Here is a 27,929-nt window from a genome sequence, read left to right as displayed (position 1 = left end):
TATTAGTGTCTGTGGATTGATGACTGCCTTGAGTTCTAGAAGTGTTTCTTTTACATAAGTAGGAGGTTTTATATTAGGGGCATAGATATTCAGGATTGAGACTTCCTCCTGATGAATTGTTCCTGTTATGAGTATAAAATGTCTGTCTCCATCTCTTCTGATTGATTTTAGTTTGAAGTCAAATTTGTTGGAAATTAGAATGGCTACACCTGCTTGTTTCTTAGGTCCATTTGCTTGAAAAACCTTTTCCCAACCCTTTACTCTGAGTAGATGTCTGTCTTTGTGGTTGAGGTGTGTTTCTTGTAAACAGCAGAATATTGGATCCTGTTTTCGTATCCAATCTCTTAGTCTGTGCCTTTTTATAGGTGAATTGAGTCCATTGATATTAAGTGATATTAATGACCAGTGGTTGTTGACTCCAGTTATTATTATTTCTTGTTTGTTTGTTTGTTTAATAGAGTTTGTATGTGTCCCTTCTTTGAGTTAAGCTCGTGAAGGGTTGCTAGATGTCTGAGTTATTGTAGGCAGTGTTGGAAATGTTGGATTCCTTGGGTTGTGATTTTCCTTCTATTACTTTCTGTAAGGCTGGGTTTGTGGCTATGAATTGTTTAAATTTGTTCTTATCCTGGAATATTTTGTTTTCTCCATTGATAGTGAATGATAGCTTGGCTGGGTATAGTAGTCTGGGTTTGCATCCATGGTCTCTTAGTTTCTGCAGTACCTCTATCCAGGACCTTCTGGCTTTCATGGTTTCCATAGAGAAGTCTGGTGTAAGTCTGATAGGTTTACCTTTATAAGTTACTTGACCTTTTTCCTTTGCAGCTCTTAATATTCTTTCTTTAATCTGTATGTTTTGTGTTTTGATTATTATATGGCGAGGGGATTTTTTTTATCAAGTCTATTCGGTGTTCTGTATGCTTCTTGAACCTTCATAGGAATATCATTCTTTAGGTTGGGAAAGTTTTCTTCTATAATTTTGTTGAATATATTTTCTGGGCCTTTGATCTGCAGTTCTTCTCCTTCTTCAATCCCTATTATTCTTAGATTTGGTTTTTTTATTGTGTCCCAGATTTCTTGAATGTTTTGTGATGAGAATTTGTTGTATTTGCTGTTTTCTTTGATCTGAGCATTTATTTTCTCTATGGTATCTTCAGACTCTGAGATTCGTTCTTCCATCTCTTGTATCCTATTGGTTATGCTTGATTCTGTAGTCTCTGTTCGTTTACCTAGATTTTCCATATCCAGCTGGCCCTCGATTTGTGTTTTCTTCATTGCCTCCATTTCAGTTTTCAATTCTTGAACTGTTTCCATTACCTGTTTGATTGTTTTTTCTTGGTTTCCCAGTGTATCATTCACGGGTTTACTCATTTCTTTGAACTTTTTGTTATACTTCTCATCCATTTCTTTACTCATTTCTTCAATCCTTTTGTTGTACTTCTCATCCAGTTCTTTAAGGGAATTATTCATATCCTGTTTAAGGGACTTTATTGCTTTCATAATGGCATTTTTCCCAATTCTTCTGAATCAAGAGGTTCAAGACCTTCTATTGTAGGGTCGTTGGGATCTGGTGATTTTATATTTTTTAGATTGTTGGAGGAGTTCTTGCCTTGGCATCTGCCCATCTCTTCCTTCAACTGCTCTATATTGAATCTTCTGGTATCAGGTCAGGTTCCCTTGTTGGGCAGGGACTTCACTTACAGAAGGTCTACCTTTCCTCAGGCAGTCTATTGAAACACAGGCACTCCCTCCTGCCGGGTTGCACTCACAGCCCCGGCCCAGCGTGCAAGGGAGCTGTTCTGGAGAGATCTTGTGGTCCCAGGGGGAAGCGGGGAAGAGAGGAAGGTGTACCTGGATGAAGGCTGGGATGGGATTCGGAGAGCTCTGCAGGGTGGAGCTGCCACTGCAGGGCGACCAGAAAGTCGAGGGGGCGGGGAAAGTCTGAATTCCTCCTAGCCAAAGCCCTCGGGCCAGGAGCAAACTCACCCCTCCTCGAATGGATGTCTGCTAGAAGATCACTGTCTCTTGCTGGCCATGAATGTGGCTGAGCTGATTCAGGGCCTGCCTGTCAGGCAGGCTCTCAAAGCACAGGAACTGCCCCTGCCCGGCTGAGCCCACAGCCCAGGCTCAGAGTGCCAGGGAGCAGCTCTGGGGAGATCTTGTGGCCCCAGGGGGAAGGGAGAAAGAGAGGAAGGTGTACCTGGATGAAGGCTGGGATGGGATTCGGGAGAGCTCCGCAGGGTGGAGCCACCACTGCAGAGCGACCAGAAAGTCGAGAGGGGCGGGGAAAGTCTGAATTTCTCCTAGCCGAAGCCCTCGGGCCAGGAGCAAACTCACCCCTCCTCCAATGGATGTCTGCTAGAAAGACAAATACTCACTCATACGTGAATATTAGGGATAAAACAAAGAATGACCAGTCAACCGTCTACAGCCCCAGAGAAGCTAGGCAACAAAGAGGCTTCTAAGAGAAATATACATGAACCTGCCTAGGAAGGGGAAATAGACATAATCTCCTAAAACCCTCATCCAATAACTGATGGAAGCAGATGCAGAAATGCAGACGCAGGGTGGTTAGTTGTGGAACTAACCACTGGACAGAGCTCCTGGAGTCCTGTTGAAGAGAGGGAGCAGCGGTAACATGAGCAAAAGATTCAAGACCATGATGGGGAAGCCCACAAAAAAAGCTCACCCAAACTAGTAGGAGCTCACTCACTCCAGACAGACAACCAAGAAACCTGCATAAGACCAATCTAGCCCCCCTGGAAACAGATAACAGTGGGTGGCTTGGGCAGTTTATGGGCTACTGGCAGTGGGTCCAGGAGCTATCCCTAATGAATGATCTGGCTTTTGGGAGCCCATTTCCTATGAAGAGAAACCTTGCTCAGCCTAGACACGAGGGGGAGAGCCATGGTCCTGCATCAAAGTGGTGATGTGACAGAATTTGTTGACTCCCCATGGGAGGCCTTTCCCTCTCTGAGGATGAGATGGGGTGGGGAGAGGCGAGGGGAAGGTAGAGGGAGTATGGAGGGACTGGTATTAGTATGTAAAAAATAAAATAAAGTAAAAGGGGAAACATACACACACCACTACCACCACCATCACAACAACAACAAAATAATAAAAACCAACAAACAATGCTCATTAATACCTCTCAACATCAGTGGTCTCCCAATTTCCCAGTAAAAAGACACAGACTAACAGAATGGATTTGAAAACGGGATCCATTCTTCTACTGCATCCAAGAAAAATACCTTAACATCAAGGATAGATACCAACTCGGGGTTTAAAAAAAAAAAAAAACTAGAAAAAAGATATTCCAAGCAAATGAACCCAAGAAGTAAACTGGTATAGGTATTTTAATATCTGACAATATAGACTTCAAACCAAAATTAATCAGAAGAGATAGGGAAGGACATTACATACTCATCAAAGGAAAAATCCTCCGAGAGGACATTGCACCAAACACAAGAGCACCCACGTTCATAAAAGAAAAGCTATTACAGCTTAAATCACATATTGACCTTACACACTGATAGTGGGTGTCTTAGTTACTGTTCTGCTGCTGTGAAGACACCATGACCACCAGAACTCTACCAAGGAAAACATTTCACTGGGGCTGCTAGAGTCCATTATCGGCATGATGGGAATCACTGGGGCTGCTTACAGTCCATTATCAGTATGACCGGAAGCACAGTGGCATGCAGATAGACAGTGCTGGAGAAAGAGCCAGGAGCTCTATGTCCCTAACAAGAACATAGTTCCACTGGGCCTGGTGTGTGCACTTGAAACCCCAAAGCCCACCCTACTGACACACTTCCCCCAACAAGGTCACACCTTCTAACCTCTGTCAAGTAGTGTTGCTCTCTAATGGCCAAGGATTCAGATCTATGAGCCTGTGGGGGCCTTTTTATTCAAACTCCCACAGTGGGAGACTTCAGTTCTCTGCTCTAAGCAGCAGACAGGTCATCCAGACAACTAAACAGACATACTGGAGTTAAACAATGTGAAGAATTAAATGTACCCCGTAGATGTTTTTGAACATTTTGCCCAAACACACACACACACACACACACACACACACACACACACACACACACACACACAAATATACCTTCTTCTCAGCACCTTGTGGAACTTTTTTCAAAATCAGTCACATACTTGGACACAGAACAAATCCCAACAGACAAAAGAAAATTAAAATAATGCCCTGCTTCCTATCTGACCACCGTCGTTTAAGACTGAATATCAACAACAGAAAGCTTACAAACTCGTGGAAATTGAACAATTCACTACTGAACAAAAAATGAGTCAAAACAGAAATTAAAGACTTTCTAGAATTGAATGAAAATGAATACACAGCATACTCAAACTTCATAGAACATATTGAGGGAGGGTTTAGAAGGCAAGTTCAAAGCTCTAAGTACTTATATTAAAGAAACTGGAATGATCTCATACTAGCAATAACATACCTGAGAACTCTAGAACAAAAGAGAAGCATCACACCCAAAATGAGCAGATTACAAGAAATAATCATCTTAGGGATGAAATCAATAAAGTAGAAACAAACAAATGAAAAGAACAATACAAAGAACTGATGAAAGGGGCTGGAAAGGTGGCTCAGAGGTTGAGAGCACTGGCTGTTCTTCCAGAGGTCCTGAGTTCAATTCTCAGCAACCACATAATGGCTCACAACCATCTGTAATGAGATCTGATATCAACACTGTATACATAGTAAATAAATCTTTATTTAAAAAAGCAAATCTTTTTTTAAAAAAAAGAATCAATGAAACAAAGAATCAGTTCTTTGAGAAAATCAGTAAGATTGATGAACCCTTGTCTAAATTAACCAAAAGGCAGAGAGAGAAGTTCCAGATTAACATAATTAGAAAAGAGAAGGAGGATATACAATAGACACTGAGAAAATCCACGGAATCAGAAGGATATACTTTAAAAACCTGTACTCCACCAAACTGGAAAATTTTTTTTTTAAAAAAAAAAAGGATAATTTTCTCAATATACACCACTTGTCAAAGTTAAACCAAAATTGGATAAGAAATTTAAGCACACCTTCTTACCTCCCTATAACCCCTAGTGAAGAAAAAAAAAGAAGCAATTAAAAGTTTAGGAGTCAAAAAACAAAAACAAGATAGAAACAACAAAGGCCTGATAGTTTTAGGACAGAATTCTCCCAGACTTTAAAAGAGTTAATACCAATACTCCTCAAACTATTCCACAAAACGGAAACAGAAGGGGCATTTCCCAATTTGTTTCAAAAAGTCACAGTTACCCTGATACCCAACCACATAAAGACCCAGCAAAGAAAAAAAAATTACAGACCAGTTTCCCTTATGAATATACATTCAGTGGTTTTCAATAGAATACTTGTAAACTAAATTCAAGAACACATTAAAAAGATTATCCACCATGATACAGATTCATCCTAGAGAAACAGGGATCGTTCAATATTTGTAAACCAATAAATATAATCCACCACATAAACAAACTGAAGGACAAAAACCCCACAATCATCTCATTAGATGCAGAAAAGGTCTGACAAAACTCAACATCCCTTCACAGTAAAAGTCCTAGAGATATTGGAAACACAAAGAACAAACCTCAACATAATAAAGGCAATTTAGAGCAAGCCCATAACTAAGTTCAACTTAAATGGAAAGAAACTAAAAGCATTTCTACTAAAATCAAAACAAGACAAGGTTGTTCACTCTCTCCACACATATTCAATACAGCACTTGAAGACTTGGCTAGAGCAATAATACTGAAGGGGAGCAAGAGGATACAGATGGGAAAAGAAGACGAAGTATCTTTATTTGCAGGTGAAATGATTTTCCACGTAAATGACCCTAAAATCTCCACCAGGAATCTCCTACAGCTGATAAACACTTTCAGCTAAGTAGATGGATAAGAAATCAATGCTCAGAAACTACTAGCTCTCCTATAAACAACTGACAAATGCACTGAAAAGAAGATCAGAGAAACAATACATTTCACAACAGCCTCAAGAGATACGATGTGAGATAATATATAGAGATATCTAACCAAGCAAGTGATATGACATAGCTTGGTATAATATATAGAGAGATCTAACCAAGCAAGTGGTTTTCTTATCACATGATAAAAAGAAGAAAAAGAAAAAGAAAAAGAAACAAACCTTAAGACATTGAAGAAATAAGTTAAAAAGATATCAGAAGATGCAAAGATCTTCCATGATCACAGATTTTGTGGGCTTAATATAGTTAAAATGGTCATCCTACAAAAACAATCTACAGATTTAATGCAACCCCCATTAAAATTCCAACACAGTTCTTCAAAGATCTTGAAAGAATATTCTTCAGCTTCACATCAAGACATTAAGAAAATGACAGGATAGTTAAACAGTCCTGAACAATAAGAGAGCTGTGGAGGTATCGCCAGCATCAATTTCAAATTGTGCTACAGAGCTACAGTAATAAATAAAAGTATGATATCAGCACAAAAACAGACACTTTGATCAATAAACTTGAAATAAAGACTCAGACATAAATCCACACACTTATGCAAACCTAATTTTTTTATAAGGAAGCCCAGAAGAAAAGATAGCATTGTCAGCAAACGGGGCTAGTCAAACTGATGTCTGCGCACAGAAGAATGCAAATAGATTCATACTTACCACCCTGCTCGAAACTCAACTCCAAGTGACTCAAACAACTTAACATAAAACCAGATACACTTAACCTTATAGAACAGAAACTGGGGAAAAGCTTTGAACTCCTAGGCACAGGAAAAGACGTTCTGAATAGAATACCTACAGCACCAGCACTAAGATGAGCAGTGAATAAGTGAGGACTTCGTCAAACTGAAAAGCTTCTGCATAGCCAAGGGCACTGTCATTCAGACAACGAGACAGTATACAGAATCAGATCAAATTGCATCTACTACGTATCTTATAAAGGGCTAATACCCAAAATATATTAAGAACTATAAAAATTTAGAAAATGGCACATAACCCAATTTAAAAATGTTGTAGAGATCTAAACAGAGACTTTTCAAAAGAGGAAACTCAAAGTAATGAGAAACATATAAAGAAATGTTCAGCATCCTTAGAAATTAGGGACATAAAATTAAAACTACTTTGAGATTTCATCTTATACATCATAGTGGCCAAAATCAATAAAACAAGTGACAGCTCATGCTGGCAAGGATGTGGATTAAGGAGAGCACTCATCTATTGGTGGTGGCAACTGTGTACAGTTACTATAGAAGGCGGTGTGACAGTTCCTCAGAAAGACAGACTCAATCTACCTTAAGATGCAAATATACCACTCTTGGGCATCCAAAGGTTGCTTCATTCTCCCACAGAGACACTTGCTCAACCAAATTTATTGCTACTCTCTTCATAAAAAACAGAATCTGACAGCGAGGCTCCATTGCTGAAGACACCAGGTACACAACTCACTGAACATGGAGAAATGGAGGGGGCTGTCTCCTACTTATAGACACTTGCAAGGGAAAATTTAGTCTTCCCCAAGGGAGTCTCACTGTGGGGCCAAACTACTCTTAAGGACAGGCTGCATGCCCAGTGGTAGATGCCAACAGGAAACCAGTTAAACGGCATCGATGAAGGCTCATTGTTTCATAATGCCATATAAGGGCTTTTCCTTTTTATTAAAAAAAATTTATATTTTAGCTTTACTTTATTTGTATTTTTCTTTTCTTTTACCGTGCAGGTACTTTTTGTGTATATCATGGCTTCTGGTTTAGTTTTCAAGTGTACAAGTGAGTGGGTCTCTGCTTCTTGCGCCTTGACTTGCTTTGTGCTAGTTAAATGTTGGTTTTTGTTTTATAGCATTATATTTTGTTTTATTCCTTGAAAGCCTCCCTGTTTTTTAATGAGAGAAAGGGGGTGGGAAGAGACAGAAAGATGGGAGGAAAGGCAGGGAGACACTGCGGGGAGCACAGGGAAAGAAGTCGTAATTAGGATAAATTATGTGAGAAAAAAATCTGTTTTCAATAAAGGGGTGGGAGAATAAGGGGAAAAAACAAAACAAAAAAAAATCAAATGTTTGAATTACTTAAAAAAAGCACAGAAAATAAATTTAAAATAGAAAAACAATAAATAAAACAAAGCTGGTTTAGCATCACAGGCACAGAAAGATTTTAGAATTATTTATTGCTTTCCATTCTCCACATCAGGACTGAATTGTTATTTTCCAGGTTTTGCGTTAATTTATAAAATTCTGAAGTAAACACATTGCTGTGTGTAGATCCAAATTGCACCTGTAGCTTCCTCCTGGTCCCCTAAAAACTAGGCTAAAATAAGACTTCTGTTTGGAGGGTGCTAGAGAGATGGCTGAGTGGTCAAGAGCACTGGCTACTTTTCCAGAGGACCCTGGTACAATTCCCAGCACCCACATGGCAGCTGACGACCATCTGTAACTACAATTCCAGGGGATGTGTCCTCCTCACACAGACATACACGGAGGCAAAATACCAATAAAAATAAATATAAATATATTTATATATAAATACATATAATATAAATAAATTATAAAAAATCTGATTGGACCCTTTGCTGTGGCAGTATTGTGCAAAATGCATACAGAGGTCCTCACAAGTAGGCTGGGGTTCTTAGAACAAAAAGTTGCCATGACTGCCAAAGGCTCACAAAATTGTACAAAACTTAGAGCTAATCTTCAGCGCCTTCCACCTACCTCCTGATCCTGCCACAGAAAGACGCTTCAAGAAGGAAACATGTGCTGCCTCTCCTGAGGCGCTTCTCAGCAGCCTGGGGTCTAGAAACGTGACTCTCGGGAGTCACTCTGCTTCCTATTGCTGGTCTCATCTGATTTAAACTATTGGATTCACTTAGAGAAGCCAGGCTTTTAAAACAGATGCAAGGGCATAAGGCTGAACGGAAAAGCCAGGTCAGGTGATCCTTCCTCACTTTCCCCTGAACCCCTTCCTCAGGCTTTGGTGATGCAGGCGTGTCTGTGGTGACTTCCCTGACCAAAAAAAAAAAAAAAAAAAAATCCATCGAATGGATAAACACCAATGATATAAAACTGGCTCTTACTTGATACTACATTGAGGTAACAAGCTCGTGCATTAGTGCAGCCTTGAATTAATAATGATGAGAAAAGAGAAAAGACCCTATACAAGAATTTTCAGAGCAATTTAAGAAAACAGTTCTGTGACCCTAGCTACTTTATTTGGTAATGCAGTCAGAATTTAAAAGCTCACTCCCGCTAGTCCAAAGATGTCCACAATAGAGACGGAGGACTCTGTTCAATTATGGGAGAATCTCCTAAGCTCTTCCTTCACATGAGACAGGGTCAGGCTTTGACAATGCTTGTCCAGGATGGGATATTGCCTGGCACGTCAAGACATTAGTGGAAGCTCACGATTACAGGATTGTGCCGCTACACTCAAGTAAGAGTCAAAATATTCTAAAGAGAACATACTACAACAGACAAATTTGAGAGGAGGAAAATTGGAGGACCATCTACTTTTCAGGGTGGTTAAAATTATTAAAGTCATTGAGTATGGGAAGGGGATAAGGAGGTAATGTCCTCTGCTACTCCACAAGGGCACACTGTACTTTTCTGACACAGTATTTGCTTGCCGGGAAATCATGGTTGGCTTCCTCTAAGTCCTTTAACTCTGAATCCTCCTGTACTTCCAGTTTCTTCACTGACCAGCTGCCTCTCATCAGGAGATGGCTTGGGTCAGGCCACTCTCTGGTCCATTTTCCCACTTCCGCTGTTTCCTAAAAACATGTTCGGTGCCACCGTATTCAAGACTTCCATTTCTTTTCCTGGAGATGGTTATAGACCCAGCTCTCACTGCCAAGGTCTTTGAGTTTTAACAGGGAAAGAAGGGATGCCTAAGGCATGTGGTTTCCCTCAATGTTCTGCCACATTAGACACCTGCCACACATGTTTATGTGCCTCTCAAAGGACAAGGCTCTTCACCAGTGTTCCAATTCCAGGGTCGTGTCCAACAGACCTCAGTGAACCTCACTGACTGACATCATATGTTTGAGGAGAGAGGCATGAGGGTACTCTCGCCTGGATTCCAACAGCCAGTGTGTTCTCAGCCTCCTCACACAGATGGGAATGGGAATATGAGCGGGGGCCAGGGTTACTCTTAATGTCTCGAAAGGTACAATGTGAACTTAAAGGAAAGCAGTTTAACTTACTAACTTGGTGCTGGATCCTGAGCCACATCTGTATTGCTTTAATCTCACCGATCAGAGCTCACATTTGGAAACAGTGGATGCAAGAGCAAAATAGACCACGGGAGAGTGAAGTTCAGGTCTGTGGTGTTTCCAAAATCATGCTTGTTACAAGGCATGATCACTTAGCTCTGTTGGCCATGACCCACCAGCACCAGCCCTTCCACGGTCATTCTTGCCCAGAATACTGTTCTGACATCCAGGTTGTCTTCCCTGCCTCAGTCTTAGCTAGATACTACAAACGTTCCAATTCTTTTCTTGTCCCCATTATCCCTTGGCAGACTGCCGTAGTACAAAGGGTGCATTGCCATTACTAAAGGTCCCTTGGTACATCTTGTAGCACATTCCTGTTGCCATCGATGACTCAGGAATAACAAGAAAATGCAGAGAGCAACCAAAAGACTGGTTAGTAACGATCACCTAGATCTGGTTTACAAATCTAAATTATATTACATATAATATCACGGTCAAGATACTTTGAGCCATAGCAGAAGCCAATTCAAGCTAATTATAGAAAAAAACTTATCATTACGATGATGAAGTGTAGATGCCAGGATATTTCACTGATCCTTGAGACAAAAATAAAACTGAGCCTCAAGAATGAGAAGTTGAAGCAACCTCTTTCCTTTGTCAGTTATCTCTTATTTACTTACGTTTTTAACCAGAGATCTGTATTCTTTCAGGCTCAACTGCATGGTTGGGAAAGTACAACCAACAAGGCCTTCTGAATTTGCCTCCCCTGTGTGTAAAAGAACAGCCAGTTGAAACTGAAATTTCTTGATTCTACCCTCCAAGTGTTTAGGGCCCTCCTTGGTCAAGATATCAGGCCTGGCTATTTCAACTGGGATTGGGAGATCAGGCTGTGTTGAGCAGACAGAGCTGGAGGAGATCAGCCAATGAGACTATGTGGGCAGTATTAAACTGGGGAGCCGTTGGAAAGAGTCCAGGAGAAGTAGCCTAGTTGCTCAAATAACTACTTGGTGTCTATTTGATTGTCTGCCCTGCCCACTAACATGTCTATTAGTTATTATGTTTATGTATTAGTTTATATGTTTATATTCTCATCTTGCAGAAGATATTGACTTTCAAGATTATTACAGTAGAACAAAGAGACAAGCAAAAGTGGAGTCAAGGCCTTGGCGTCTTCATTAGCCCTTATGAGCCTTGCTCTTGAGTATGATATAAAGGGGGAAAAACTAGAAAAGCAAAACTAAACCCAAACAAACAGACAAAAACCACCATGGCTCCTACCCTGTCTTTGGAAGGTTTTAGATTTAGTTGGATTTATAAAATAGACCCCCAAGAAATAGTTTGATAACATTTTGGAAAGCAAAGGGGGAAACAGGAAAAATAATGCCAAGGCAAGTGCAGGAATTCGAACGCATGACATTGGGTTCTTGTTCAGAAGGAATTTGGGGAAAACTTTAGGAAAAATGTTTCAGATATAAGAAATAAAAGAACCAAAAGTCCCCAGCAACAATTTCCATATCAATACCGCAGATCTGACTCATTCACTACTTAAATAGTTGACAAAAAGCAAGACAGACATTTTCTATTTTAAAGAAATAAGGAAGGATGCAAGTTGAACCAGAGAGTCCTAAAGTTCCAGGTTTGCAGGCAGACACCAAGCCCAGCTTACATGCTTCCCATCTCCTCCTGCAGAGGGCTGACTCCTTAGACTCACTCTGCTTCCTGAGGCAAACCCTCTCCCAAAGGGCTGCTGATACCTCTGGTTTAATATAGCCCAACGCTTTCTCAGATCACCCCTTAATAGGATTCCTTTTGATTCTGCACCGTTGTACCTAAGATTAAGAAATTGCTTCTGCTAAGAAATAATTCTGCCTGTCATTTCAAAAATGGCATCCAGGTCTAAACAAGATGAGGTGTAGTTCAGCAGAGCTCGGGTGACTTGTCGGCAGTTTGGAACACTGCCGAAAACTCGGGAAGACTCTCTGACCGCGGTGCAGGACTGTTAACCCTGGGAGAAGATCGCCTTGAGGAGTGAGCCCCTGAACTTGACCCACAGCGTCAGTTGGGGGAGAAGAGCAGAAGAATGGGTTTTAAACTGTGAGATTATAAAGAATTTTCAAAGATGTGACTGTAGAAAAGAGTGAGGTCCAAAAATGGAGTCCTGGGGACACCGATGGTGGAAAGAGGGGGTCCCAGTTAGAGAAGCCAAGAAGAGCCAGTGACGAGAAAAAAAAAAAAAAGGAACAGGCCTGTCTTGTCTCCATCTTCACAGCGCATTGGGTGCACCGCGCCAGTGAATTCTTACTGTTATCTGATCAACAGGTCGATTGATTGATTGATTTATCAGTCTCGTAATTCCAGCCCATGACATGTATCAGGGACTGTGAGGGACTGTGAGAAGCAGCTACAGAAACCCAGGTCCTGTCTTCTATCTCTATTTCAACTAGAGCTAGCCTGGCTTTTGTTTGTTTGTTTGTTTGTTTTGTTGCTACTATTATTGTTTGGTTTTGGCTTTTTTTGGGGGGGCCTTGAAAAATGAGCTACTACTGAAAATGTTATGTGTAGCATAGGCAGTAGAGGATGAGGGGAAGCAGCTTCTCACTACAGAAGAAAAGAAGAGGGACAGATAAAGAAAGCCATTACCCTGTGGAGTCTTTGAAGCCGTTGATCCCTTTGGTCCTATCTAGCCCTAAAATTTGTTTGATTCTGGTAAAAACTGAAAAAAGAAAGGATTTCCTAGTGTCAAAAGCTGCTTACTGTTGTCATCCAGTAGAGCAAGCGACGAGGCATTTGTGGTCTTTCTCTTAAATGAGACCTATGAGCGGCAGAAATTAAGTCATGAGAAGGTGGGATGAAGTACTAACAACCGGCTGTGAGGTGTGGAGGGCACAGCATCCAGCCAGCATTTCACTCACCAGCTAAGGTATATTCTAACTGAAAGGAGACAGCACTTCTCTCAATCCCTATGAACACAGGAGGGTTCCCCTGATCTAAGGCATCCACAGAGATACATTCCAAGGGAGTTTCTTGCAGTATTACACTGGAAAAAAAATCAAAAGCCCTGCATGGGTTGACCAATAATTGTCAACAAGGAATGGTTGCCACTGCCCATCAAGCTAATTCTCAGTGTATAGCCCTTCGCTTGACCCTGCAACAGCCTCAAGTCAGGATCCTTAGGCACTCAACAAATCCTTGTTGAAATAGTACCGTGCCTAAGACTCGGAACCCTTAACTTGCCTAAGCTCGCCTGCTGAGTGGTAGAACTGTGTTCAATGTGAGCTGCCTGAATGTCAGCACCAGGGTTCTTAATCACAGTGTTTTGGTTAACTCACTGAATCTTAATGCTGCACGTAGTAGATGCTTGGTGTGCCCCACCCAACACCTGCTGCATCCACAGCTGCCAGGAGCAAGGCAACCGATGGCTCCCAGCTGTTTCCTTGGACTGTCCTCCCAGCCAAACAGATCTGCCCTGCCAAGGCTACTTCCTTTTCTTAGGGAAACTTAGGACCTGTAAGTGATCAGTGCAAAGGCATGGGTCTAGTTCCTTGTCTCAGCTAATGTGACCTCCAGCGCCCCAGCATAACCCTCATTCTGCCTGATCGGACCTTTCTTATTCCCTGTGAAATTCTTCCCAGTAAGCCTCCCAACCCAAATGTTCCTCCCAAGGAGTGTGGCCTAGGATCCCACAAGGCCATGGCATCTGCAGAGCTCTTCTGCAGCTCCTTCTGCTCATCTAACAACTAAGAAATGCGCACTGAGCTCCAGGCACATGTGACTTCAGCTTTGGAGTACTGTCTGTCTGGATCACTTGTCCAGTTTCTATTGGGGCGTCTTGTTATAGATACTATAGGTAGTAATCTTGTATTGGCTATAGGTGTTCCTTTAGTCTATGTCTTGCCTTTTAGCTGTTTGATATCTTTTTTCTTTAACCTAAGTCTCTACTCTTGGCATGCTAGGTGTGTCTCCTTTATCGCTATGGTTCTCAGCCTGGGGATAGGGGTCTCAACCCCTTTGGAAGACCTCTGGAAAACACAGATGTTTACATTACAATTCATAATGGTAGAAAAATTACAATTATGAAGTGACAATGAAAATAACTTTACGGTTGGGGATCACAACAACATGAGGGGCACAGCATTAGGAAGGTTGAGAACCACTGCTTTAGAGCTGTGTGTGTGTGTGTGTGTGTGTGTGTGTGTGTGTATCTCTTTGCGTGTGTCTGTATGTGCTTATAATTCGTGAGTCTTCTATACCGAAAAGACTATGTAAATTAAAACAATAATGAGCTCCATTTTCACTTTGATTATACTAGCAAATGTTTAAAATTTTGTTAACCACAAGTACAAGGGAGTGTGAAAAAGCAAGAGCCTCCCTGCCGTGGAGTAAAAATGCAAACGCACACACGCACACAATTAGCAGAGAACTGTGTCAAAGACTGAGGAGGCTGAAGATGGCCATGCACGGCACCCTTGGGACTCCGCCCTTAGCTCAGGCCTACAGGAGCTCTCGCCTGAGCTTGAAGAAGCAAGCACAGTCTTCAGGAAAATGCTTAACCATTTCTCCAGCTCCATTCCCAGCCCTGCTTTAGAGGCCTTCCCTCCCTTCTTCCTTCCAGTCCGGGTAGGCTCCACCAAACCCTGGAGTGCTGCCACCTTTCCTCCTCCCGCCATGCCCTCCTGCAGCTGCAGACGCCTAGAAACCTTCTCTGTTTGGGATCCCCAGCAGCCACAATGGGCTGAGACTCAGGTGACTTTCTCTCTCACTCAGGTCTCCAGGCTCTTCCCAGCACTGTAGCTGCCTGCTTGTAGGGGCCTGTCCTCCCTCCTGTCTCCCTGCTGAGGGACTCAGTCAAACACTGGAATAGACACCCCATTTCTCCTTCCTGGGGACCCTCTCAGCCTCACCTTCTTTCTAGCCTGCGTTCATTCCTTCCTGTCAATGCCTGATACCTACAAACACTTTCAATGTGGGACCCCCAGTGGCCACACCTAGGGTGTCAGCTAGGTGAATCAACTATCCTTCCTGTCCTGCATTACTGTCTCTCCATTCGAACCCTCGGCCCCATAACAATGTGCTCCAGGTGCCCTTGCTCCCACCTCAGCTTCATTCACTGGAGACTCCAAGTCTTGGTTCAGACCCAAGATCCCCCAGTCCTTTCATCCCTGTCTCTCTAGATAATTATTCCCCTTACTACCACATACTTGCAGGATCCCCTTTGCCCACCACACCTCTAATTCCTGGTGGACTCCATCTGTAGGTGTAAACAGGATCCTCTTAGGTCCTTCCTAGATCCCCTCTCAGCCTTCCTCCTAGCCTGCCTCTATTCCTTGCTGCCACCTACCTAAACTCCTGCAGAAGCACTCCCTAGCAGGCTACCACACTTTCCTAAGAGCCCGAGAGGCCATCAGTAATGAAGAAGCACTCACACAAAGACAAGACTATATGTCAACTCCAGATTCCTACACACTGATACAAAAACACAATCAATAACAACAAGACAATATGATTCCAGCAGAACCCAGTAATCTTACTACAGTAGGCCTGGAGAAAAGACAACAGCTATAGGGCAAAGCAAGGACTTCAAAAAAGCCTTTGTGAACATACTCAAGGACCTTAGAGAGTATATGAGTGAAGTCTATGGTAAATAATAATAAGAAGAAGAAGAATGAAATGAAATGATAAAAACAATTCATGACATTCAAGTAGAATTTAATAAAGGAATAGAATCACTAAATCCAAACTGGAATAAAACTGAAAATAAAAACTTTAGGAATTCAAACAAAAATAAAGGTCAGCCTCACCAGCATGATACAAGCCATGAAAGAAAGAATCTCAGGTATTGAAGACATGGCAGAAGAAATGGATGGCTAGGTCAACAAATGTGTTTATAAAATCCTGGCATGAAGATTCCAAGAAATCAGGAACACTATGAAAAAGCAAAATCCACAAATGGTAGAAGAAGAAGAAGAAGAAGAAGAAGAAGAAGAAGAAGAAGAAGAAGAAGAAGAAGAAGAAGAAGAAGAAAAAGGCAAAGAAGAAGAAACCCAAGTCAATGGCAAAGAAAATGTTTTCTACAAAATCATAGAAGAAAGCTTCCCTAATCTAAAGAATGAGGTACCTATGAAGATACAAGAAGCATACAAAACATCAAATAGAAAGGATCAAAAGAAGAAATTCCCCATGAGACATAATAATCAAACCACTAAATATACATGTGACAGTTTGAATGTCATTGGCCCCCATAAGCTCATAGGGAGTGGCACTATTAAGAGGCATGGCTTTGAGTAGGTGTGGCCTTGTTGAAGAAAGTGTGTCACTGTGTAGGTGGGCTTTGAGGGCTCCTTCATTCAAGATATGCTCAGTGTGATACATGGTTAACTTCCTGTTGCTTGTGAATCAAAATATAGAATTCTCAACTCCTTTTCCAGCACCATGTCTGCCTATACACCACCAGGCCCCACCATGATGATAATGGAATAAACCTCTCAATTGTAAGACACCCTAATTAAATGTTTTTCTTTATAAAAGTTGCTGTGATCATGACTCTCTTCGTAGTAATAAAAACCTTAACTAAGACAGTAAAGAACAAAAAAAAAGGTTATTAAAGCCTCTAAGAGAAAAAGGCTATGCAGCAAAGGCAGGCCCATTATAATAGCACCTGACTGCTAAATGGAGACTCTAAAAGCAAGAAGGATCTAGACATCTATTCTACAAGTTCTAATATGCAAACTCTAAGAGATCACAGATACCAGCCCAGACTACTATACCCAGCAAAACTACCAACCACAATAGCCAAAGAAAGAAAAATGTGTTAAAATTAAATTTAATCAGTATCTAACTACAAATCCACCTCTACAGAAGGTGCTAAAAGGAAATTTTTAATCTGATATTATTAAGCACACCAAGAAAACAGAAGGAATAAATAAACCCAGATTTGCAAATCAAAGTGGAGAACTTACACCATAACAACAAAATATCAACAATTAATATATTGTTTTGTATAATATATTTTGTGTGTGTATATATATATATATATCCTGAACAAAACTCAACTCCAGGTGGTACAAAGACCTCAACATAAGGCCATATTTTCGAACTTTATCAAAGATAAAGTCAGGAATAGCCTTGAAGTCACTGGCACAGGAAAAGACTTTCTGAACAGGACACTGATAGCACAGGCATTAAGAACAACAATTAATAAATAGGACCTCATGAAACTGAAGAACTTCTGTACCTCAAAGGACAGCATCATCCAGACACAGCAGCAGTCTACAGAATGGGTAAAGAGCTTTACCAGCTACACATCTGATAGACAGCTAATATCTAAAATATATAAAGAACTAAAATAACTGAACATCAAGAAAGCAAATAACCCAATTTAAAAATGGGGTATAAACAGAGAATTCTCAAAAGATGAAACACAAACTGCTGAGAAACACTTAAAGAAATGTTCGACTTTCTTAGCCATCGGGGAAATGCAAATTAAAACTACCATGTGATTCCACCTTACACTAGTCACAATGTCCAAAATCGATAAAACAATGACAGCATATGGTGGCAAGGGTGTGGGGATAGGGGAACGCTCACCTATTGTTATTGGAACAGCGAGTTTGTACAGCCACCATGGACATCAGTACCGTGGTTCCTCAGGGAGATGGGAATAGCTAGAACTCAAGATCCAGCTATACCACTGTTGGGCAGATACCCAAAGGACTCTACATCTACTACAGAGACATTTGCTCAGCTATGCTCATTGCTGCTCTATTTATAATAGTCAGAAATTGGAAACAACTTAGATGTACATCAAGAGATAAATGAAAGTATGGTAGATTTTTATAATGGAATATTACTCAGATGTTAATAAAAACAAAAAATATACTGAATCATGAACTTCAAAGGTAAATAAGTGGAGCTAGAAAAAAAATCATCATGCGTGAGGTAACCCAGACCCAACAAGACAAATATAAATGCATTTTTTGAATGTGGATGCTCAGTTCTTTAAGCCTTCACTGGGAATGCTCCAATTGGCATACCCACAGAGATTCGGTATAGAGGAAGGACTAGGGGAGGGAAGGATCTCCCAAGGAAGAGGAAATAGACTAGATGGATGGTTATTGAAAGACATGGGGAGGAGATTAGAATGGAAGGAAGGGAATACGGGAGAGACAGACAACACTAAGGGCCATTTAAGGGGTCATATAGAAACCTACTGCAGTAAAGTTTCTTAAAATATATGTACATATGAAATAACCCTAAATGGAATCCCAAATAATAGAGGTTGGAGAGACAAAGTCCTAACAAGACATCTCTTGCTATCAACTGAGGCCTCCATTGCCAGCACTGAAACTCAACTGTTAGACAAAGGACGCCATGGAGACCCACAAATAATTCAGACCATGACTACTGATTGTTCTTCACAGACTGAAGGTAAGGCCCTATTGCTGAAGGCAGTACCTACACATCTCACTGAACACAGAGAAGTTGAGCTGGTGCTTAATTTGAGCCTTCACCTATACTGACTAGTGTTCATGGCACTGGAAGGTACTCTACGTACTACCAGAGGGGAGGTAAATACCAACCAAGCTACAAACCCTTCAGTCTGCAATGGCAACCTCTCTGCATGATATGTCAACACAGTAGTGGCACCAATGTTTTAAGAGTAACCAATCACCATGTGATTGGATTTAAGGCCCACTCCATGAGATGGAGCCCATCCCTGACACTACTCTGGTAGCCAAGGACCTGAGACTAGATAGTTTGTTGGCCTAGGGGGACAAACAATCACTGTGTTCTGCTAAAGAAATGTAGCTATAAAATGACTCCTAATGACATTCTGCTATATTCATAGTTCAATGCCTTGCTTGGTCATCATCAGAACAGCTTCTTTCTGCAGTAGATGGGAACAAACAGTGACCCACAGCCAGACAGTGGGCAGAAAGTGAGAAACCTTGGAACACTCAGTCCTAAATGAGATGTCTTTATCAAACCCTACCCCTCAGTGCTCCCCTTAGGGAACTGTGTAGAAGAGGGGGTGAATGACTGTAAGAGCCAGAGGGTATGGATAGCTCCAAGAAAACAGTGCCTTCCAGAAACAGCAGGACTGGTGCACACAGGAACCCACAGAGACTGTGGTAATGTGCAGAGGGCCGACATAGGTCCAAGCCAGATCGGTACAGTGCTGGGAGGGGAAGTGAACAGGAACCTCCATCCCTAATCAGAAGCTGTCTCCAAGTATCAACCACTCTAAGTTTCTTCCAATGGAATCTTCTGGATTCACAAACCACACTTAAAAAGATGGCTGCCACAAAGTGAACTCAGCGGCATTTGGGAGATGCTTCGTCTCATAATGCTCTGCTTGGGCATTTATTACCTTATGGGTGTTCTACTTATAGATTATGGTTTCTGATTTTACATTTTAACAGACGTTTGTGTGCGCATGTGTGTGTTTCTCTGTGTGTATGTGTTTCCTGTGTTCTTTTTTTTCTGTTTGCTGGTTGATTTGTTTTCTTCTGGTTTGATTTCTTTTAATATACCTGTTTTAATATGCCTCTAAAGAGAGAGAGAGAAAGAAGGCATAGACTTGGATGGATAGGGAAGGGGGGAGGATCTGGGAGGAGATAAGGGAGAGGAAACCTTAATATATTGTGTTTTCACAATATTTTGTATTTTTACTATTTTATTTAGGAAATATTGTCGATAGGAAAGAAAATACTAAGGGAAGGAAGGCCTGCCCCTAGCATAGCCAACACAGTAAAGGGAGAAGTTGAGGGTTGGTTACATCTATGTTGTCATCCTTGGCTCCACCCCATACCCAGGGCCTGGGACGCATGTGTAGTGAGACCCGTTTATTTCTTATTATTCCAAGCTCCACCCAACCCTCTGGAAGACATATAATGTACATGCCCTGGTTCAATTTGCAATCACCCCACTTACTACGTATTCATGAATGCTCAGAGTTGCAGTCATATTCAGCAGAAACTATACTTTAGTTGTTAAATTTTCTTTCTTTTTCCAAGTTGGTGACATTTGGTATGGTGTTTTCTTCTAAAGCTGGGCAGTAAGTATTACAGAGCTTCAGCTCCCAATCAACCACCTATTCCGAGGGGAAAACAATATGGTGTGTTATAGTCAACACATTGCATGATACTCAATACTTTATTACATACATACAATACATATATAAAATACACTTTATGTTGGGTCCTTTTGCCCCCAAAGAACTCTCTAGTAGAGTGTTCTGAGTATATTTAAGTTGGTCTAGGCTATGCTAGATTAGGAAGGTGTATTAAATGCATTTTTAACTTAGAATATTTTCAATTTAGAATAAATTTACAGAGACCATTATCAGTTTAGAAACAGTTTCCCATTGGTTCTGCTCCTCTGGGGAACTCTAATTATCACCAGACCACAAGCAAAATAGTATGCACTAAAAGTAGGAACCGGATTGCTCAAGTCTAAGGGTGGAACAGCTCTCCAGTCAATACAGGGCCAGATTCATCGACTGTCTGACTCTTCTATTCCCATTCAGGTCATGGGGGCATGGAGTGTACCTCTCTGGTGTGTAGTGGGTATTCGCTCTGCCCATGTTTTGTGGAGGTCCATGATCATCGTCATGCAGCTGCAGTGCTGGCTGCTATGCTGGTGGGTGAGTATGAAGAGGGCAAAGATTCCAGGCTCCTGCGACTTGTTAAAGATTAATCCTGTTACATATGCCAAGGAGAAAGAATAGCTGTTGAACATTCACTCAGTAACTGCCTTGGATGGCAAAGGAAGTTACCTCCTTGTGGTGCTAGTGTGTAACCACCAGGCTCTCCTCCCCTGGGTGCCTCACCCCTGGGGGAATCTCTGACCAGCTACGCTACCAACTTTCTCTGCTTGGACATACAGCCTGTACCAGCCTAAACCTATATTCCTGTGCAGCCTATACCACAGGAGCTGGACATCGAACTAGTTAGACACAAGTTACCAACGAAAACAACCAGGGAATTTTGCAAACTAAAAACCTGGCAGGAATAACAGTAATAACAGTCTTTTTTCTGGTTTAACCCAGTGCTTAGACTTGAGCCTGAGACTTATACTTAAAAAGAGCTTTTTTTCTGTCTTGCAATGTGTTTTGCTAAAAGAAAAAAATTAATGACTTTTTAAGCATACATGAAAAATAAACTTCTCAAGAGTTATTGAGAGCTCAAAATACTAAAATTCCAAGTTCTCTGTGCTGATGAAATAGAGCTATTTTTCCTATCACCCTTCAAGTTTGTACTGCAAGAAAAAGATACAGTATCTTACATTGTGAAGCTATGAGAACTTTGTTGGCAAGGATTCTTTGATGCAGATAATTCCACAACATAAATCAAGGCTTGTTAAACACACAAGAAACGGAAAGGCAATACAAGTCATTTTACAATTTGCTAGACACAGTAGTAAGAAAAACAGGAAGTGGGTGTTTATTAGCAGTCCCAAATATACCAGCCAAAATACAACTCCCCATGGAGTCCGAGGTATTCAAAATAGAGCAGAGAACAGAATTCCTGAGATTATAAAAGGGTAATTAATCACAAGCAGTATTCACAGATCAGTGATTTGGAAACTACCTTTTTACTGAAGATCTGAATCAAGAGTAAACTTCAAAGCAAAATGCACAAATCTCAGATTTACTGAATCTGGTCGACAAACCCTTCCAAAATGTCACTTTAAACCCATCTGACAGTTCGTCTTTATTACATAATAACTATGCGTGCAATGCATTAAATAGTCATCTTTTACTTGACTTGGTGAGCACATAAATGCCTCCCCACATCAGCCATTGGCATTAGAAACACTACCTTTCTTGCTGCTGTTTAGTACTTAGAATTCATAATCAGGTATATTTGTCTAAGGGTGTTTCATAGGAACATGAGGTCTGACACCAGAAAACCATGTTCACAAACTACTTGGACATCTCCTGTAACCTGATGGGACTAAAGCTCTTGTATTTAGTGAGCCCTTTAAATATATACCCCAACTACTCTGGTTTGGAAGTTAGGGTCTTAATGTTTTAATAGCAATGGTTTGAAGTATCTACCTAGAGAGGTTAAGAGCACTTGCTGCTCTTGCAGAAGACCCTACATGACAGCTCACATGGAGGAGAGCTCACTGCCTGCTAACTGCAGTTCAGGGGATCCAGCGCCCTCTTCTGGCCTCCAAGGGCACTAGGCACACATATGGTACACATTTATATAGGCAGATAAAAGCACTCATACTCATAAGGTAAAAATAAATAAATCATTAAAAATACATATCTAGCCAGGCAGTGGTGGCACACGCCTTTAATCCCAGGACTTGGGAAACAGGCAGATCTCTGTGAGTTTGAGGCCAGCCTGATCTGCAGAGTTCAGGACAGCCAAGGTTGCACAGATAAGCCCTGTCTCGAAAAACAAAACAAAACAAAATATCTAAAATATATGATGCATGAATTTCATATAATTTTCATGACTAATGTAAAAGAGTTAAATGCAAATCTTTATCGACTTTCAGGAACTATTTACTTCTACCTGGTGAAGCTGTGGAATCAGATGATTTAGAGTTTTAAGAACTCAAGAATTCCTAGGGATAAGACAACTTGGAAAAGCGTCTGTTGGTTCCTCCTTATGAACTAAAGAAATCGGAGCTTTGTTCCCGTTGCCCCAAGTACTTACCAGGGTGAATAAAATGACCTAACTGTTTGTGTGGCATCGTAAGGTCCTCTGGCTGAAACCACTTAGGAAAGCCAACAAATCAATATATTAAATTATTTACTCCTGTCAATAGAAGTAATGGGAAGGTATGTGTATGGTGGATTGGAAAGCCGTTCATGCATCCCACATAAACGTGTGTGGTCCTATGAGTTTGGACTAAAGAAGAGAAGGAGGCCGGGTCCTTGAAAGCAGCTCACCACAGGAAGGGAATTAATGACAGAAATCACAAATTAGCTTGTGAGCGCCAAACTGAAGCAACTTCTTCCTTCCCTACTATCTGAAGACCAATCTCACAAGAAAAAGAAAAAGGCAAGCTAGCTGTCCATTGGCCTTCTTGTTTGGGACCAGCCAGCAGGCAGAGACAGAGGAGAAGAGAAGAAATGGGGAGGAAGGAAAAGGAGAGGACTGTGCTGGCCCTCACTCTCCCTTCTCTGCTCCGAGGAGCAACAGGTGGTGGTGTTGACACAAACTGTCTCCTCCTCCCGGGTGAATGGAAGGACGCACAGCGTCCCCTGTGACTAAGTCCTGGACAACGGAATGTGGCAGAAGCATTGGCTTCTGCTGCTGGGCTGGCTCTAAAACATACCAATCAGTTCTCCTTCTTGCTTCCCAGCTGATGACCTCTGGGAGACCCCAGGAGACAGTGGAGTCCTCCGGGGAGGAAGGGAAGTTCTGCAGAAGACCCCTCCTGTGCACCCGGTGGACTGCCTGAAGGGAAAAAGGTTTCCAGTGTGCCGGCTACACCCTCATGTGCCCTGTCATGTCTCATACACACTAGACAAGACAGAGTCCTTCAGATCGGTCTATTCAGTCAATCAGCTCTGGCTTCTGAAGCATCTGGGGAAGTTGGGGAGAAAAGTCTTTCTTGTTCCTCCCTTATTTTCCTGGCAAACCAAGTTTCCTGCTGACCAGCTCAGCCAGTGGTGGCAGCCAGAGCCATGGCTTCCTCTTGGAACTTCTAAAATACAGAAGGTCACAGATGTTTTGTGCAGGTCACACCCTGACAATTAGCTCCGCATTGGCGGGGAGGAGGGTGCAAAGTCTGTTTTTACTTGGTTTTAAACTATTATTATTACTATTAATTGATGCTGCCGCTGTTGTTTTTCTGTTTTCTGCTTTTCTCTCCTCCCCTTTTTCTTCTTCTTCTTCTCAGAGTGGTGTTGAGCTCCAGTTCTCCACCGATCCCAAAATCTTCATCAGATATAGTGCATCCAAAGGGAGCAAGCCAAACCCAAGGTCTAGTTGTGCTGCTGCCCTTCGCAGACACTCTAGCTGGTCCCCATGTTGATCAGCACGCAGAAACACTTGTCCCGTAACGGAGATGAATTAAGCAGAAGTAGCAACCCTGAAGATATTCTAGGGCTTGGAACAAATGCAGGCGCCCCCAGGAACCTGCTCTGAGAAAGTTGTAATGGGCAGGAAAATGTCCCCAGTGACGCACTGGAGTACACACAGCACCTGGCATTTCCTGTCAAAATGATCCAAGCCTAAAAAAGGAGTTCATGCATATGGACTGAAAAAAATATTTTCCGAAAAAAGAATATTTTTGAAACTACTTTCCTTAAAGGAATACAGCCTTTGTGTATTTAATCATACTAAAGCTACCAACCACACAAGACTGTTGGGCTCTAAGTCTTACCACAGACATGCGAGGATGGTCCGCACGGGGTTCTGAAAACAAAAATTATGAGAGCAATATTTTATAAATGAAACTTTATTTATTTGGTAAGGCGATTTCACACAAAGGTCTCAAATTTCTGGCCCCTCTTCTAAGACCAAAAGATTGAGAAATGTGGGCCCACAGGTATATGAACTTGAGTCTCCCTCTGTCTGTAATAACCCGAGGGAATGTTGCCTGCTTTAAGCCCACTGTGACCACTCTGCTTGCTTAACGATTACCCGCCTGTCTTAAAGCGTACTGAACGACTCCTTCAGCAGTTTGTGTATCAGTTTGTGCCAGCATGTTCATTGTGCGTGACTTTCTAAGTCTGAACTACCCCTTCCTGAGAAGAGACCAGCATTTGGAAGCGCTGAATCTCAGATGTAGCGACAGAGTCTAGCTGAGGTTTTTTGTTGTTGTTTTAACTAAAATTTTGACACTGTTAGGAGCAAATGAGAGGGACATGTGTAGGGGCAGGAAAAGACCCTCTTTCATTTTGAGTGGTTCTTTCTGCCGGACCTTGGGAAGAATGGACAGAGGAGAGTAAGTTTTGCTGCCCTAGGTCACTGATGTAAATAGCCTCAACAGCGTGGCAGTTAGTGGAGCTAACTTTGTCAAGGGAAGGGACTGAAGCTACACCCAGTAACACTCGTAAGATGCCTGTGATCCTCTCTGGGCTTGTGAGTATGGCTGAGCCGTGTAACTGAATATCACCCCTTTAAGTCTGGGCAAAAGTTGGCTCCTGTCACTGTTGCCGTACGTCCTCTATTAAACATGCATCCAGCAAAAGCACATTTGCAAGAGGCACTGTGAATTTGTGGCCCTGGCCTGGCCTCCATTGTCATTGTCCCTGAATCTGAGATTGACAGTTTAAAAGTTTGTATTATTTTCTTCGTTCTTGTTTGCCCTGCCTTCATCTTTGTCAGCAAGTGGTCTTTATCGTCTCAGTGCAGTGCGTCAAAGTGTGAGGATTCTTATTTGTTAATTGATAACTGCTTTAGTACACAATACGGGAACGGGAACAGGGCAAGAATCCCGTTCTCTGGCCTCAGCTTGAACTATAACGACGCTGGGTAAATATCTTTCATAGAAATAATTGAAAAGCATGAAAGTCTAGCGGCCTGTTATAATGAGAAGGGCACACATCTGGGGGCGTGGAGAGTACTTCCTTTTCTCACTGGGAAATCTCAAGCACAAGAGTTAAAAGCTTCCATTCGTCCTCACATACCTCCACGACACAGAATATTTCTGAGCTCTAATTGGCCCCTAACAGCATCAAAATTTAGTTAAAAGAAATGACAAAAAAAAAAACACCCAGAGTCTGTCACTACATTTCAGAACTTGGAAGTCCAGAATCTTTTTTCTGTCAACTTCATCCAAGAAAACACAAAAAGTAGAACTCATTTTCTTTGAAGAATATGAATACTATTCTCTCTGTGTGCACTCTCACTTCAAATTATGTTTTTAGTAAGTGTGGACCTTCAAAACATATTAGAGTTCTTTGCTTTCATTGCAGTAGTTTACATAAAGTCTGGCTACAGGCAGAAGTGAACTAGCTTGACCTCAGGCTCCACTGACAGATGCTTGCTTTGGTTCAATTGTTGTCTGGGAGGGACTGGGGGTTAAGTGTGACATAATCATATTAGTGAAAACAATAGCCATTTAGTTTATAGAGAGTCGTTCTTCCTGTGATTTCAAAGCAAACTTCAAGCCTACTGCATTGAAAGGAGTCAGCCCAAGACTTGGCAAGTGCAGCTTCCAGAGGACTTCATTCACCCACTGGGCGAGCACACGCTGCGGGACGCGGGGGCTGTGCAGGCGGCAGTCAGTCTTGCTGATGCCTCCCAACCTGCATCTGCCCTGCGGACCCTGGCCCCTGCTCAGGGTTCTCTTCCTAGTCAAATTGTGAGTTTATTTCCCAGGAAGCTCGTCCTCTTTAGCCCAGCATTTCCAGCTTCCTATTCAACAGTGGTTTATCTGAGTAATCTGAAGTTTCAGCTCAACGAAGCCTTCATCTTGTTTTTTGTTTTTTTTTTTTAAGTAGAATTTTCCAAAACAAATAACCAATTGGTAACACTTGCTGGAGATGAGAGGGGTCTATAGGGAAGGGGCGAACTGGTCACACAGCTCTTCCTGTGGTAAAGCAATGAGCCCCAAACTGGGAGACTCACGCTTGGTAAGGCTCAAGTTCACTCCTAGCAGAAACTTCCGGAACCACCTCCTGCCCAGTACGATTACCTCACTTCCCTAGAATGTCTGCTCATTTTCTTTTCCCAGCATCCCTTCAATATGAACACCTCCCAGCCAAGTCAATTAAGGAAGAAGAAAAAAGCAAAACAAAACTCATTTCCCATCTTTGAATGACTCCTGAGAGCCATCCACGGCTAATGTCAAACACAGGAGAGCAGCAAGCTTGAAGGTTCAGACTGGGGAATGAGGAAGTAAGAGAATAAGGCTTATCCATTAAGCACGGGTTCAGAAACTGGAGTGTCATGGCTACTTTGAGATAAAACTCATTTACACAAAGCAAAACAAAAATCTGCTTAATAAATCTAGGGAGAAATGTGAAAGGCAGAGGAGACTGCAAAGAACAATGCTGGGGTCTTTGGGGATGTTCTGCCATTCCTAGGAGTTGAGACATAAGGAAATAAAACATAGAACCCATGCATTTAAAGAATCTGCTGCTTTGGGGTCCAAGTGACCCTTCAGCAGAATCTTCAGCTCTTGCCCACAGATGTGTACCCATCCCCACATGGAGCGTGCATTTTGGCCTCAATAGATAGCAAATGAAACACTCGCTCCCTTGGTAGCTCCTCTGTGGCTGACTTAGGAGCACACCCCCTAATCATTTGGGAGAAGGCAAAACGTTTTCAGGAATTCTCCAAAATGTTAACCAGTTACACTTTTTAAAAAGAAAAAAAGAAGAACTCAAGATCCAATTGCTCATGAGAGCCAAGCTTCCCTTTTTACTACTATACATTTCTTTGAAACAGTTCACACAAGGAAGAGTATTAAAAATCATTACAAAACCGTCATTTTGTTAGATGCCACGGATTCTTTTGAAATCCCCACCTTCATAATGGCATGACCTATATAAAGACAGCAGTCGAAGGCACTCCAGAGGCAAAGACAGCGCTGCGCTTTTAATTATCTCTTGGTATTTCCTCTTTTTCCTTAAAAGGCTTAAGTAAGCTCACTGGCACTGAATTTGCCTGGTCTTTCCCAAAATTATTACTACAGCTTTTTTAAATGGAGTAACACAATTTCTGTCCCCAGTTAACTACTGTCCTTCTCCATCTCATCTAGATTCAACAAGGAAAAAGGAGTGTGGCTCTGAACAAACCCTTTCACAATGGAT

At 41.8% G+C, this 27,929-nt stretch overlaps 1 long non-coding RNA gene across 5 annotated transcripts in view; it reads right to left on the bottom strand.

Annotated features, from left to right (window-relative positions):
• The window catches only part of LOC125397570 (uncharacterized), a 55,892-nt gene extending 35,014 nt beyond the window's left edge, over positions 1-20,878 (bottom strand). For 3 of the 5 annotated variants that reach the window (XR_015739379.1, XR_015739378.1, XR_007231092.3), the window contains exons 1-2: positions 20,749-20,878; positions 20,132-20,291 (exon numbers count right to left, since the gene is read on the bottom strand). This is a non-coding gene — a long non-coding RNA (uncharacterized LOC125397570). Of the gene's footprint in view, positions 1-10,881; positions 10,968-20,131; positions 20,292-20,748 lie in introns of all 5 variants that reach the window. The other 2 variants (XR_015739380.1, XR_015739381.1) reach the window with 1 other exon arrangement.
• Between the last annotated feature and the right edge of the window lie 7,051 nt (positions 20,879-27,929).

The sequence above is a fragment of the Myodes glareolus genome, chromosome 12, assembly GCF_982192425.1.
Source record: "Myodes glareolus chromosome 12, mMyoGla1.1, whole genome shotgun sequence".
In the NCBI taxonomy this organism is placed as follows: Eukaryota; Metazoa; Chordata; class Mammalia; order Rodentia; family Cricetidae; genus Myodes; species Myodes glareolus.
This window is presented reverse-complemented; position numbering and strand designations above follow the sequence as displayed.